Source organism: Misgurnus anguillicaudatus, chromosome 1, assembly GCF_027580225.2.
Source record: "Misgurnus anguillicaudatus chromosome 1, ASM2758022v2, whole genome shotgun sequence".
NCBI lineage: Eukaryota > Metazoa > Chordata > Actinopteri > Cypriniformes > Cobitidae > Misgurnus > Misgurnus anguillicaudatus.
Genome location: NC_073337.2, coordinates 335,730 through 350,655, shown reverse-complemented (window position 1 = coordinate 350,655; position 14,926 = coordinate 335,730). Strand labels below are relative to the sequence as shown.

Sequence of the window (14,926 nt, the reverse complement as noted above, 5' to 3'; positions counted from 1 at the left end):
AGTATGACTATCCAGGGCCCAGGTCAGGAAACAGACGGATCAGCTTAACTGTCCGTCTGTTAGCTGGCATGATATGTCTAGATCACATATATCCCAGAACTTCGAGTCGATCTTACCAGAATATCGACACATTTCAACTGTATCTGTTCCCCGAACAAGCAAATACAGAGCACCGCTTGCCACATCACGTACAAATTTGACCAACATAAAATTAGAAAACAATACATTACAAGATGAACCTCGAATGTTAAAATTCGGCCTTCTTAACATTAGATCGCTTACCAATAAAGAACCTATTGTTAATGAAATAATTAATGACCAAAACTTAGATGCACTCTGTTTAACAGAAACCTGGCTTAAAGCAGACGACTACATTAGTTTAAACGAATCCACCCCACAAGACTGTTATTATAAACACGAACCTAGGTTAAAGGGGAGAGGGGGTGGTGTAGCTACAATATACAACAAAATTTTTAAAGTAAACCAAAAATCTGAACTAAAATTTAAATCATTTGAACTAATGTTGTTAAATATGGAAATAACTGATCGTAACCACAAACAGCTCTCTTTTGCCTTAGCTACAATCTATAGACCTCCGGGCCACCATGCAGATTTCCTTAAAGAAATAGCAGATTTTCTGTCTGAGCTTGTAGTCACTGTAGATAAAGCTCTTATCGTTGGTGATTTTAATATTCATGTGGATAACCATAAAGATGCTTTAGGATGTGCGTTTATGGATGTTCTAAATTCTCTCAATATTAGACAAAACGTGACAGGGCCAACGCATACTCGTAAGCACACATTAGACTTAATTCTGTCACTCGGGCTTAATATTAATGACATCAAAATATCACCTCAGAGTGATGCAGTTTCTGACCATTACCTTGTGTCATACACTGTACTTCTAGATAGGATCACTCAATCCACAACATGCTACAGATTAGCCAGAACAATAATTTCCACCACTAAAGATAGCTTTATTAGCACTCTTCCAGACCTGTCCCAAATTAAACATGCAGATAACTGTGATGATCTATATATTTTAATAGAAAACATAAACAATGTCTGTTCTAACACATTGGATGCCGTTGCTCCCATTCGAAAAAAGAGAATCAAAGAAAAGCCGCCAGCTCCATGGTATGATCATCACACCGCAGCTCTTAAAAAGGCAACTAGGAAAATGGAAAGAAATTATAGAAGCACAAAATTAGAAGTATGGCGTGCAGCATGGAAAGATAGTGTTAAACACTACAGACAGGCTATTAAAACCGCCAGATCTACCTATCTTAGCAAGCTTATAAATGAGAATCATAATAACCCTCGTTTCCTCTTTGGCACCGTTGCAAAACTGACTAGAAACAAAGAACAAACAGAAACCAATAGTAAACTCCAACACAATAGTAACGACTTCATGAACTTCTTTTCTAACAAAATTACGGCTATAAGGGAAAACATCGTAGCTACACAGGCAGCCACCACTCTACCCGTTAGTTCACTTAACACTAGACTACCACACGAACATCTTGATTCATTTAAACCTACTACAATAGAAGAGCTCTCTAAACTAGTAACGTCATCCAAATCATCGTCCTGTATATTAGACCCCGTTCCCACAAAACTACTTAAAGAGGTATTTCCTGTAGTGTCAACCCCGGTTCTAAATATCTTTAACTCATCGCTAGAAATAGGATACGTTCCAACATCTTTCAAACTAGCAGTTATTAAACCGCTGATTAAAAAACCACAGCTTGATCAGGGAGAGCTTAATAACTTTAGACCAATCTCAAATCTCCCTTTTCTTTCGAAAATATTAGAAAAGGTAGTGGCAAGCCAGTTACGCACATTTTTGACAAATAATAGTACATATGAAAAGTTCCAATCAGGATTCAGGCCCCACCATAGCACAGAGACAGCGTTGCTTAGAGTTACAAATGACCTCCTATTAACATCCGATCGTGGTGAAATCTCAATTCTTATATTATTAGACCTTAGTGCAGCCTTTGACACAATAGATCATACAATCTTACTCAATAGACTAGAAAACTATGTTGGTATCAGTGGTCAGGCGCTAGCATGGTTTAGGTCGTATCTAACCAATCGCTATCACTTTGTTTATGTAAACGAGGAAGAGTCATATCACTCCCTGGTTAAATACGGTGTACCGCAGGGATCGGTTTTAGGTCCTATCCTGTTCTCGTTATACATGTTACCTCTAGGAGACATTATCAGGAAACATAACATAAGTTTTCACTGCTATGCGGATGATACCCAGCTTTACATCTCCTCACATCCCAGCGAAACACACACGTTTTCTAAGCTAACAGACTGCCTTAGCGATGTTAGTGACTGGATGGCACATAACTTTCTTAAGCTGAACTCCAATAAGACAGAGATACTTATTATTGAACCGAATCGCTACAAACATAATATGTCAGATTACACGTTGCACATAGATGGCTGCACTGTGGTGCCATCTTCCACGGTAAGGAACTTAGGTGTGATGTTCGAAAGCAACTTATCCTTCGATAGTCATATCTCCAACGTCTGCCGTACAGCTTTCTTCCACCTTAGAAATATCTCGAAAATACGCCATATACTGTCTACATCTGACGGATAGATGCTTATCCATGCTTTTATGACCTCTAGAATAGACTATTGTAACTCGCTACTCGGGGGATGCCATGCAAATCAAGTAAACAAGCTTCAGCTAGTTCAAAACGCTTCCGCAAGGGTACTTACTCGATCTAATAAGTACGACCACATAAGCCCAATTCTGGCATCTTTACACTGGCTACCAGTTAAATATCGCATACAATTTAAAATATCACTACTCACCTACAAAGCTTTAAATGGCCTAGCACCCTCATACCTTAGAGAATTACTATCAGAATACAATCCATCACGCACACTACGGTCACAAAATTCTGGTCTCTTGATTATCCCTAGACTATCAAAAGTGTCTAAAAGTGGAAGGTCATTTTCCTACTTAGCCCCTAAGCTCTGGAATGATTTACCAACCGATGTCCGAGAATCAGACACAGTCGATAATTTTAAATCTAGACTTAAAACTTTTCTCTTCAACAAAGCATTCGCATAATTTGTCTAGTAAAAGTACTTAACTCGAAATAGTTATTTGTACCGAACAAAGCACTCGCGGTCATAAAACAGACCAACCAAATAAATAAATAAAAACCTTATCTTAACGTATAGTCGGATTGCGATTTTGGAACTTTCGTGTTCTTGTGAATAGTATGCCATACAAACCCGTTTGCCACTGATCGTGCATTAACGGCGTCAGTGGGGCATCCAGCCTTAGTCAAACGGGCTGGCACGTATGGTTGGGTTGGGCTTTTGGCGCTTTCTTTATATTGCGAATACTATGCCATACAGACCCGTTTGTCACTGAACCTGCATTAACGACGACAGTGGGGCTCCCAGCCTTAGTCAAACGGGTTGGCACGTATGGTCGGGTTGCGATTTTGGCGCTTTTTTGTGTCTTGTGAATAGTATGCCATACAGACCCGTTTGCCACTGAACCTGCATTAACTACGACAGTGGGGCCTCCAGCCTTAGTCAAACGGGTTGGCACGTATGGTCAGGTTGCGATGTTGGCGTTTTCTCATGATCTTGTAAATAGCATGCAATATAGACCCGTTTGCCACTGAACCTGCATTAACGACGACAGTGGGGTTACAGGCCTTAGTCAAACGGGTCGACAGGTTTCATTTTCTCTTTCTCTTAAAAATCAGAAGGTGACCCTTAGTTACCATATATACCGTCGCAGTGGGCCCCCAATTTGCAAAATCCTCAACTGTATATAATATTATTATGCCGCAATAGTTAGTCTGTCTGAAACTAAGCTGATTAAACCACATCACTGTGTGACACTTGCATTACATGTGAACGGCCCCTACGCTAATATGATTTTGTTTTTCTCTCCCTGTCCTGTCCTCGACCCTGAGGACAATGGGACAAACAGACCCAGTTCCGGTAGATGTGAAAGTCGACTCACCTCTGATCTACTGGTCGTCCATCACTGTGATGCCCAGCTGATGCCTGACCAACGACCACCGGCAGAACCCGCTTAAACCCCGCTTAATCCCCGCTTAATCTCCTTATCCGTTTATATGTGTTTATATACATATATATCTCCCAAGGGTTTTTCCCTCCTAGGACTTTTTATTTTTTTTTTCCTCGGCTCAACAACCCGGGGTTTTTGTTTTTTTTCTCCTAGGGGGTTTTTTACCCCGGGGAGGTAGCCTGCTTGGGCTTAATTTAGCATCTTCTCCTAGACGTTACATTAGTAATACGCTCGTTCATAATGTCGAGTCATAGCCTCAGCAAATTTGACAGCTTATGCTATTGTGTATTATGTTGTATCTATCTGTCATTTTTCTGTGCTTTTACTGCTTCTATTAATGTAAAGCTGCTTTGAAACAATTGAGTATTGTGAAAAGCGCTATATAAATAAAATTGAATTGAATTGAATTGAACTTTCGCTTTCAACCAAAACTGAAGCGGTCTCATGAACAGCATTCCCAACGGTATTAGTGGGGATGCTGCTGCCATCAGACCCAGCATTTTTTGGAAGCGTTTGAGAGGGAGATGTGAACCCGCTTTGAACGATGCCGCCTCGCGTCTGACCGTGAGCGCGCGTTCCTGTGTAAGCCATGCCCGCATCTTTAACGAGTCGAGCGTCATGCCTAAGAACGCGATTCGCTGGGTGGGGGTAAGCAAACTCTTCTGGAGGTTGATTTTGAACCCTAAATTCTCCAAATGCTGGAGTAGAACGGTCTTGTGCGCAATAATTTCCCTCTCTGACTGGGCTAGAATAAGCCAATCGTCGAGGTAATTCAATATGCGGATGCCGCTCTGTCTGAGAGGGGCGAGAGCCGCATCCGCACATTTGGTAAATGTGCGTGGTGCCAGAGATAATCCGAAGGGCAGAACTTTGTACTGTATGCTGTCCCGTCAAACGCGAATCTTAGAAACGGCCTGTGACGTGGTGCTATCGGAATGTGAAAGTAAGCGTCTTTCAGATCCACTGATATGAACCAATCGCCCGGTCGAATTAGCGCCATGATTCGTCTGGCTGTAAGCATTTTGAATGGCCGTTTGGCAAGAGCGCGATTCAAAACGCGTAGATCCAATATCGGTCTGAGGCCGCTGTCTTTCTTTGGAACGAGAAAATAACGACTGTAAAAGCCTGATTCGCTTTGATCCGCCGGGACCGTCTCTATCGCGTCTTTTAGTAATAAAGAACGCACATCTTCCCTGAGGATCTGCATGCGATCGTCTTGGACAGTGGTATAGAGAACGCCGCGAAACCGGGGTGGTCTCCGAGCGAATTGAAGTGAATATCCGTGTTGGATCACGTTTAGAATCCAACCTGGCATACCGGGGGTGGATTGCCAAACGTGAAGTTTGACGGCGAGCGTCGATATGCTTATGCACGGTAAGCCGTGTGTGTGTGTGTACAGAGGAGGAAATTTGCTCTTTTTGTGAAAAAGTAAAAATTTGTTTTTCGCTGTTACAGCGGGGGTGTGTCCAGCGCCCGAGGGGACTGAAACACGCAAAACTTTTGAGGGCGGGCCGGCCAAAGCGGGACCAGAGCCTCTTTTCCTCCTCAGACTCACTTCAGGGAGGCGGCGGCGTCGAGGCAGGCCAGCCGGTCGTGCAGGACGCTGGCGCTTGACCTCCGGTTCAGCTCTCTGCTGGGGTTGAGCTGGTGCTGGCTTAGGGCGCTGAGCTGGCGGGGTTTTGGGCGGCCGGTCTCAGACGCTGAGGCAGATCATTTTGGTAGGAAATGACGCATAGCCTGCGACGATTTCTGTGCCTCAGTGAAGCGCTGGGTGAACCCCTCCACAGCAGAGCCGAAGAGCCCCGACGGCGACACGGGCGAGTCAAGAAGGGCAACCTGATCCGAGTCCTTGATCTCCGTCAGATTCAGCCACAGATGTCTCTCCAGAACAACCAGGCTGGCCATGGCTCTTCCTACAGCTTGAGTGGCGACTTTAGTAGCGCGGAGGGCCAAGTCAGTCGCGCTACGCAGATCTTTAAAAGTAGACAGGTCCGGGCCTGTTGTCCATATCACGGAGGAGTTTTGCCTGGTAAACCTGCAGCACCGCCATCGTATGGAGAGCGGATGCGGCGTTGCCGTCGGCTGTGTACGACTTCGACGCCAGAGTTGATGTCAGACGGCAGGGCTTTGACGGATGGCTCATCTTCGCCCTCCATCCGCCGGCCGAAGACGGGCAGAGGTGGGCGGCGACAGATTCCTCGAGCGGCGGCATCTTCGTGTAGCCGTGTTCGTTGGCGCCATCCACTACGGAGAGGACGTGGGAGACGGCGCTCTGCGCTCGGGTGGAGTAAGGAGCACGGCAGGCTTTAGTGAGCTCCTGGTGAACCTCAGGAAAGAACGGAGCCTGCCGTTGGCGGGATGATTGACGGCGCCCGGGCTGCAGATACCACTCATCCAGCCGGCTGAGTTGAGGCTCTGACGGCGGCGACCACTGAATGTCGAGCTCAGTGTAGCTTTCGTCAGAATGCGGATGAGCTCAGAGTTGTGAGGACGCGACTCGGTTGGTTCTTCAGCGGCGGCGGCGGCGTGGGCGTCGTCATCCGAAGCTGCCCAATCCTCCAACTCCTCAGAGGATGACATCATCTCCACATTGTCACCGGACCCAAAGGAAACCATGCCGCTAGCACTCGGCAGGGGGCGTTGGTCCTCATGGACGAAGGTGACAGGATGACGGCGGGGAGACAGAGCACGCGGGGGATGAGCCGGCGTAGACTCGGCCTCGGGGCGTTTTTCAGCTTCACGGCTCCGCTGCTGTTTAGGCGGGAGAGCACGGGAAGCCTTCCTTTTAAAGACGTTGAGGCGGGAGCGCAGCACCGCGATGGGAAGCCATTCGCAGTGGGCGCAGCCCGCCTCGGTGAGTACGGCCTCGGCGTGGGCAGGACCCAGACAGATGACGCACTCTTTGTGGAAATCCTCCACAGGCAAAGGGGCTCGGCATGAGCCGCAATGCCGAAGCGACATTATCTCAACGCGCTTCTGCTCTTTTAGATGAAATTCGCTCTTTTATGCTCAAACCGGAAAGCGGCAGCGGAACACGCTGGCGTGTAGTAATCCGCTGCAGTGCTCAGATCGACGGCGAGTAAGGGCTTCTTCTTCGGAGCAGCGAGAAGGTTCGCGCTGAAGGAGAAAAGTAATGAGCTCCTGACGTATTTCCCCGTCTTATATAGGGACGTGTTTGCCACGCCCCGCGCGGGCTCAAACGTCATTGGTCTGTACTTTCTACAGACGTTAACCGATAGGCTTCAGTCACGGAGTAAACAGGAGTTTCCCCCATAGCGTCAGCTAACTGACGCAATGCGAAGTGAACCGTATTGAAAGGGAACCACATACTTTGCTGCCAAGTGTTTCTCCATTTGATAAACATTTTTACTGTAAATTCTGATTTGCATTAGAAGTAAATACTTGCATTTACGTATTAACTTATGAGGGAAAACATTATACAGGTTTAGAATGGATGAACCACCATTCCAACATGCTGAAAGGTTAATCTGGTTGATTAATGCTAGAAGGTTGATCAAATGATTGGTTGTCATTGAATATGGGCTCACAGGAAAACAATTGATGTTGCCAGCACGGGTAAACAGACGTGGAAGTTAAAAAGGGCCTCAGAGTGTCAGAAAATCTTATTAGATCGTGTAGAGATGAAAAATCTCAGTCATAAATATTATTATCATAGATGTACATGGGGCGAATAAGTGGAATGAAAATTAATTATTTGATTCGTAATAAGAATGAAGATTTTGAGTTGAGATAAGAACGGAAAAAATTGATTTGACGGATAAGAGTGAAGAAAAATTTGACTATCATCTATAATCACAAGGGATGGTAGATAAAAAGATATAAAAAAGGAATTATCATCAAAGCCATATTTAACAAAATGTGTGAAAATACTAATCTTAACAGAATTTATGTTTTACCTTGTATTAATGAGCATGTAAACTAACAAAAGTACACCTTTAACACTGCATGAAATGCTCGCCGATCGACCTATGCGTATTGTAAATATATGAAGAAACTAATGGTCTATGTATTGAGCTATTTGTGTACAGAAAATAAAAGGCGCAGATGAGGAGGAGAGGAGACAACATGCCTCATTGTGAGAGATGATCTAGCTAACTGAGGGTCGAAAGGTCAGAGGGGCTGCAGGAGAATGCGGAAGGAGCAAACCTGCCAAAAGGGACCAAACACAGCCAAAGGGGGTGCAGAGTGATGAAAGCAGCTCTATGTGGAAAGTCCAAGTGGGAGGAGCAATCAATGCATCAGAGCTCGTAGAGGACGCCAATTGGAGAGGAGGAAAATTACGCACATGATATGAAAAAGAAACATCAAAACCAAATCAAATCAAAAGCAATTCAAGTATACCGACGGATGGAGAGCAAAGTTTTGAGCACCAAGAGAAGAAGTGAAAAAAGAGAAATTGTCAACAGAAATTGAAAAGAACGAAGCTGATTACTACAGAAGATTTGCATGGCTACAGTCAATTAAACTTCCCGGCGATGGACTTTTGCCTCAACAAGGCCCAGTGAAACATCTGTAACAATCTCAAGGGAACAGAATCTGAAAGAAAGACTGAAAACACAGAGACATTGAACAGAGAACATAAGGTGGACATTTTATGGGAAACATCCCAAAGATAACAAATTATACAAATGGGGAATATTTAAAGTTAAGGAGATAGGTTTGCAAAGTTGCTTTTTATGCTTTAAACTAAACCAGCTTTCAATATTGTAATAACATTTTCAAGTCCACATAAATACAAGTCCACATAAATAGGGCGATAAATTCAACAAGAATTCTTATGGATAAGAGAAAAAGTTAAGATAAACTTATCTGATTCATATTTAGGTCTTATGGGAAATTCTGAGTTTAAAAACACATTTTGCAGGCCACAATTTGGAAATGGTAGTAAATAACAAAACATTCAAAAAAAAAAGAAGGATAGATATTTCAGAATGGTACAGTAAAAATTACAATCAAGTATATGTAAACCTGGAATTATAGACTTAGGGAAAGTCAATAGGAAATGCTTTATAACAGGAATTTTGAATGAATCAACTATAAAACCTCTAGATCTATTATGAAGACATCAAAGAGTCTAGCTTAAGGTGTAAAAGTGAGAAGAGAATTAGAAGAATGGACTAGTTGCACGGGATGACATTTTTTTCTATTTCCACTTTCTTGAGTGTACGCGTGTAAGCTTCCGGTTTCGCGATATGAAGAGAGGAAGATATGAATCATGGCGCTGTTTTGCACACAATGGCCCTCATTTATCAAAAATGCGTACACCAAATTTCCAGCGTACACCAGGCGTACACCCAAAACCACGGTGACTTTGAAATTTATCAATATGGACGTTGGTGTACGGCACGCTCAAATCCTACGCCAGCTCAGGAGGTGGTGTATGCAGGGGCGTGTGAAGAGGGGGGGCATGGGGTGGCACCGGCCCCCCTTGGAATATGATTGGCCCCCCCTGGTGCCCCCCCCTCCAATCTCATTGGGCCAGCTAGATTTACTGTCAACCTGAAAATTCCCACCACACCATTGGACCAGAGAGCTGTCAATCACTGTTTGGTTTGAGACTCGCGCGAACGCGAAGATGAAGCGAGCACAGTAGTTGCGCATTTTTAAAACAGGAGGAAAGAGATACCATGACACCCACCACACCATTGGACCAGTTGTCAGACACCCACCACACCATTGGACCAGTTGTCAATCACTGTTAGATTTGAGACTCGCGCGAACGCGAAGACGAAGCGAGCACAGTAGTTGCGCGTTTTTAAAACAGGAGGAAAGAGACACCACGACACCCACCGCACAATTGGACCAGTTGTCAATCACTGTTTGATTTGAGACTCGTGCAAACGAGAAGAAGGAGGGCGCCCCGCCACAGACTCAACACTGGCACAAATCAAATAGATTTTCCATGATTACCATTTACATTTTATTTTACTATTTAAAACGGCTTCATGTGCTTTTGCAAGCGCTCAGCAGCGCCTCTCTCTCTCTCGCGTGCACGCTTTCTCATTGCTGCGTGCGGAACCTCGACAGTGCCTCTCTGACACTGAGTGAAGGAGTTAAAAGTTGGCGGTGTTTCTCATCTGGGTTCCTCCGTTGTCTTTCCACGTTAAAGTTAACAGTCAACAGATGTTACTGACGGTTGATCGAGTATTATCACTTAACGAAAGGTTAGTGTTTTCCCACACACACACACCAGTTCTCTGTGCACGAGCTCTCTCTCTCCCTCCCTATGGTGCGGTATGCTCGCGCACGCTTAACAGTATTCTCTGATATTTTTGAATGTGCACTGAATTGTCTGCGCTATACGCGATCTACAATAAAACTATCACTCGCATTTAAAATTAAAAGCGCTCATAAACCCCAGCAAACAATGACCTGGTGGTCCGCCGGCGGTTTTTGGGTGGCACGAAGTCAGCGGCTTGACGCGGTCGGACCACCGTCGGGGCACCTTCGGCAAACCGACCAACGTAAAAAAGCTGTCGGTCTGCCAGCGTTTCTTGGGTGGCAAGCCACCAGCGGCTTGCCCCTGCTGGACCACCGTTGGTACACCAGTGGCAAACCGCCCGAGCAAACAATGACCTGGCGGTCCGCCAGCGGTTTTTGGGTGGCACGAAGTCAGCGGCTTGACGCGGTCGGACCACCGTCGGGGCACCTTCGGCAAATGGCCAACGTAAAAAAGCTGTCTGTCTGCCGGCGTTTCTTGGGTGGCAAGCCACTAGCGGCTTGCCCCTGCTGGACCACCGTTGGTACACCAGTGGCAAACTGCTAGGTTTCTAATTATAAAAATCTTAAGAAAATACATGAAAAACAATATGAGACTGCATATAGGGCTTATTTAACGAAATGCATACATATTTTTTAATATTTCAGTTTAAAAGAATTTTAAGGATAGAATAAAAAATGAGAGATAGTGTTTAATACAATATAGTCCACGTGCAGGCGTGGTAATTTGGACATTTATAGACAACAAAATGAGTTTGTGATTTCATAATCATTTTAGAAGATTTTAAATTGTTGTAGTGATTATGTCAATGTGTGAATTTGCCATGACGCGTGTGCTGTGCGCGCCGAACACGTGCCCTTTTTGGCTTGTTCGACTTCATGCGGCGCTGCAAGAACCGACAGCTGTATGACGTCAAAGTACCGCGAGAACGATTCGAGAACTCATACGAAGCATAGATATGTATACGAAGTGTAATTTCGTCTCGCTCTCGCGGCACTTTAACGTCATCCGTCTGTCAATTCTAGCGGGGCCGCAAACAGGAAGTCGAACAGCCTTCTTTCTCAATACGGATTACCATGAGGTGGGACTGACGAAGCTCCTCTTTCACGGGTTTCTTTACTGTTTTCAGGTAAGTTTAGTCCCTCAAAATACACAAATAATACACAAAACTATTATTGACACGTAACAGAAACGCTTGTGTTGAATATTTACTTCATAGAAATGTTTTTTGTCTTAGAGAAAGTCTGATAGCATGTGGACGCTTTTCAAAAGTGATAATGTTAGGGTGACTATAGCTTTTGCATTGTTTTTTAAGTTTTGGCTTTTTAAAAAGCAACTTCGTGTGTTGATGAGATGATGTGAAAGCTTTGTTCAGGTTGTCAATGCATTATTGACATACTTTGTTTAGCCTAAAATATGCAATGTACTGCACAGTTAAACGGTGAAAAAACTTTCATATAGCGTGAGTATTTGGTGAAAGTAGTACAAACACATGTTTTATCGTAAACATATATATATACAAAAAGTTGTTATTTTATTTTAGGAGTGATCAAAATAACCTCTATAATAGAAGAAAAGCTGAAGATTTCAAAATTTTCTGAAGGGAGCCACAGACAGAGATGTGAACTCAGGCAGGTTGAGAGCATATTAACTCACTTTTTTCACAATATTACCATGAATCTTGTCGTTTTTCTGCGTTTATAGCAATTATTCCAGGAAGGTTTTAACATCCAAACGTGAGTTGCACCATATGAGCAATATTAAATGAACAAGTAAACCTAAAAACATAGATTCTGTTATATTTTGTATACTTTAATTTTCTTTTCAGTGTTTCACATCCTTTTTATCAATATTGATTGCTTTGTGACAAATTGCATGTTATGTTTGTAGATTTTCCATGCGGATATCCGTGCAGCAGAGTCGAAGCAGACCTGTCAGAAAACATCTCTAAGGTGCTATGAATCTCATAACTAGTAAGTACAACCTCAAACTAATACATTGCTGTTTACAGGTTTAAGGTTGTGGTTTATTTATAAAGTGCATCCAATTTCATTGGTAAAAAACAATGTTATTTTGTGTATTTGCAATGTGTTTGCGTGGTGTACGGTTAAAAACACATACATTTTTATAGCTTTAGATTTCCTCCCTTCCTCAAACGCATTGATTTTGTACAGAACTCATCGATCTGAAATGCGCTGTGTCCCTGATTGGCCAGCTAATATGTACGTTGTGATTGGCCTGAATATGTCTGACGTCAGCCGGAAATGTGACGCTCCTGTTTGAAAGATTCGGTCACAATGCAATGCTGACAGGAGTTAATGTGTAGGCCATGAGTAAAAGCGGGAGCAATTATAGAGACAGCGCATTATTTGAAAACCACGCCCACCGGGGGAAAACAATCCAACCATCTCAATTTACTTTATATTGCATTTCTGGCTTATAACCAAAAATGAAAACAATGCCTAAAAGCTGCTGCGCGACTGAGTGAAAAACCCAGAAATAAGTTTTTAGTACCAAGCTATAAAACTCAGCCTTTAAGGAGACAAAAGTGGATCGCTGATTATGTTTCCCTACAGTGGGCAACTGGGCATAGTTCTAATTATAGTAGTACTATGACAAGTTGCCTGTATCCAGTTTTGTGTCTTTGAAACGCTAGTTTTTTTTTTGTGTCAACAGCTTATAAAATCTTATTTCTGGGTTTTTGGCTTGTTAGCTCAAGCCTGGTCCAACCAGACTCTCGTACATTCATTTCATTTGTACAGGGAGTCTGGCCACGCTCCATTGCAAAGTGTTACTTCCGTTAAGGAGGGTCTTCTGTTGAAGTTTAAAACTATTGGATCTGCCCAGAGTCACTCAGGATCTGCCATAGGCAATTGTTTATGTGTGGTCGTGACGTATGTCATGCGCCTAAATTGTCTGGAAACAACAAGTTTGAATGATCAGACCAACAAAACTTAGCAAACATTGTTCTTGCTCCGGCTTTAACTTATGTGTATTCGGCAGTTTTGCAACAACGGACTGAATAGCTTTTCTCACGTCTCTCTCCGCTGCCATTACTGAATAACAACTCAAACTGACGCACGACCTCTGTTCGCTGATTGGTCCTGCAGATTTTTGCAGGAGAAAACGAAACTCTACACAGCAGTCCCAGACATTGTACTGAAGCGAAATGAAAATTAAGCGGAAGCACGTAGGAGGGCGGAGCCAGGCTATGTTAGCTCCACACCCTGTCACACAGCAGCTTTTAGGCATTGTTGTGGTATTTGTTATAAGCCAGAAATGACATGGAGGTTCAGGCAGCCTCACGCAATACAAAGTCATTGTTACTCATTGTTTACGCATATCGTTAACATGTACTAATACATACTTACACACCAAAGTAAATGTAAAATCATGAGTCGGACCATAATTGCTCTTTAATAAAATACAATAAAAAGGCAAGGCTTTTTCACATTTTACTCCTAAATTCTCCCATGCAGTCTAAATCTAGAAAAAAATACCTCTTCTAAGACAAGCATTCACATACACAAATACATCTTATGACTTTGTTAGTCAGTAATTAAATAATAAAATGCGCAAATGAGCTTTTGCTTGAAATAATATGAACAGCAGCAATCCTAATCCTTCTCATTTTGCTTTTCTGTTTTTGTCCATCAGGATACACATCATAAGATAACTAGAGCTTACGGCTCTGTTTGGATCCAGCCTCACTTGTGAAGACTTCAGATGACGTAAACACTCACAAAGACATTATATGATGGCATCTACAGATGGACATACACAACTGCCAAATGTAACATATTGTAATTACTGCACCAAAGCACAACCCTACAGATTTTCAACCCACTTAATATTGTTACAAACACAATATATGTTTATATTTGAAAAAAATATTCTTTAGCTAATTTTACTGATTTATTTCCATTTATTTGTCCACAATACTCTGCCAAAATGATGTTTTGCATCATCAAAATATTGTTAATGTACATATTACAGACATTGTAACAACACAAAGTGGGTTGAAAAAGTTTCTTCTTCTAAGTGCAGTAACTACGCAAACACTAAAATCGAGAAAAAAGTTCTTAAAGTGTTTTACACCAGCCAGTTAAACTTGTTACTGCAATTTTGGCAAACACATTTCTCTGATGGGACAAAATTAAACCAGGAGACTTTGTCACAAGACAACAGATCTCACAAAGCCCATTTCAACCTTTACCTCAATTTTGACCAAATGCATAGTTACTGCGCTTTGGCTTTGTTGGGCATTATAGTAGTATTATAGTAATGCTGGAGTGAAAGCATGGTAACCATATATTTTTAAATCATGGTAAAGTTTGTGGTTACTAAAATGTAGTACTATAAACCTATGCTGTTGTAAGAGAATGTTTATTCTTTATTATTGTTGTGAAACCATGGTTGATTTTATATTTATCATGTGTTACTGCAAATGATGGTAAAATCATGGATAACTTTGCATGGGTACAGAAAGGTGTAAACTGGTTGTTTTTATTTGGAAGTCATGTTGGTTTTAATGCATGTGATAAATGTATATGCATTTGAATATTTATTCTGTTTACTGACAATAATAAATTTGCAGTTGATGA

General features: G+C 42.7%; 1 long non-coding RNA gene across 2 annotated transcripts; it reads left to right on the top strand.

Annotated features, from left to right (window-relative positions):
• The first annotated feature begins 11,090 nt into the window (after positions 1-11,090).
• LOC141366080 (uncharacterized) lies at positions 11,091-14,926 on the top strand. 2 transcript variants are annotated; one of them, XR_012371069.1, is made up of 4 exons: positions 11,091-11,451; positions 11,866-11,953; positions 12,213-12,295; positions 13,980-14,926. It is a non-coding gene; the product is annotated as an uncharacterized lncRNA (long non-coding RNA). The 2 variants fall into 2 exon arrangements; XR_012371059.1 differs by lacking the exon at positions 11,866-11,953 and having other exon boundaries at positions 11,293-11,451.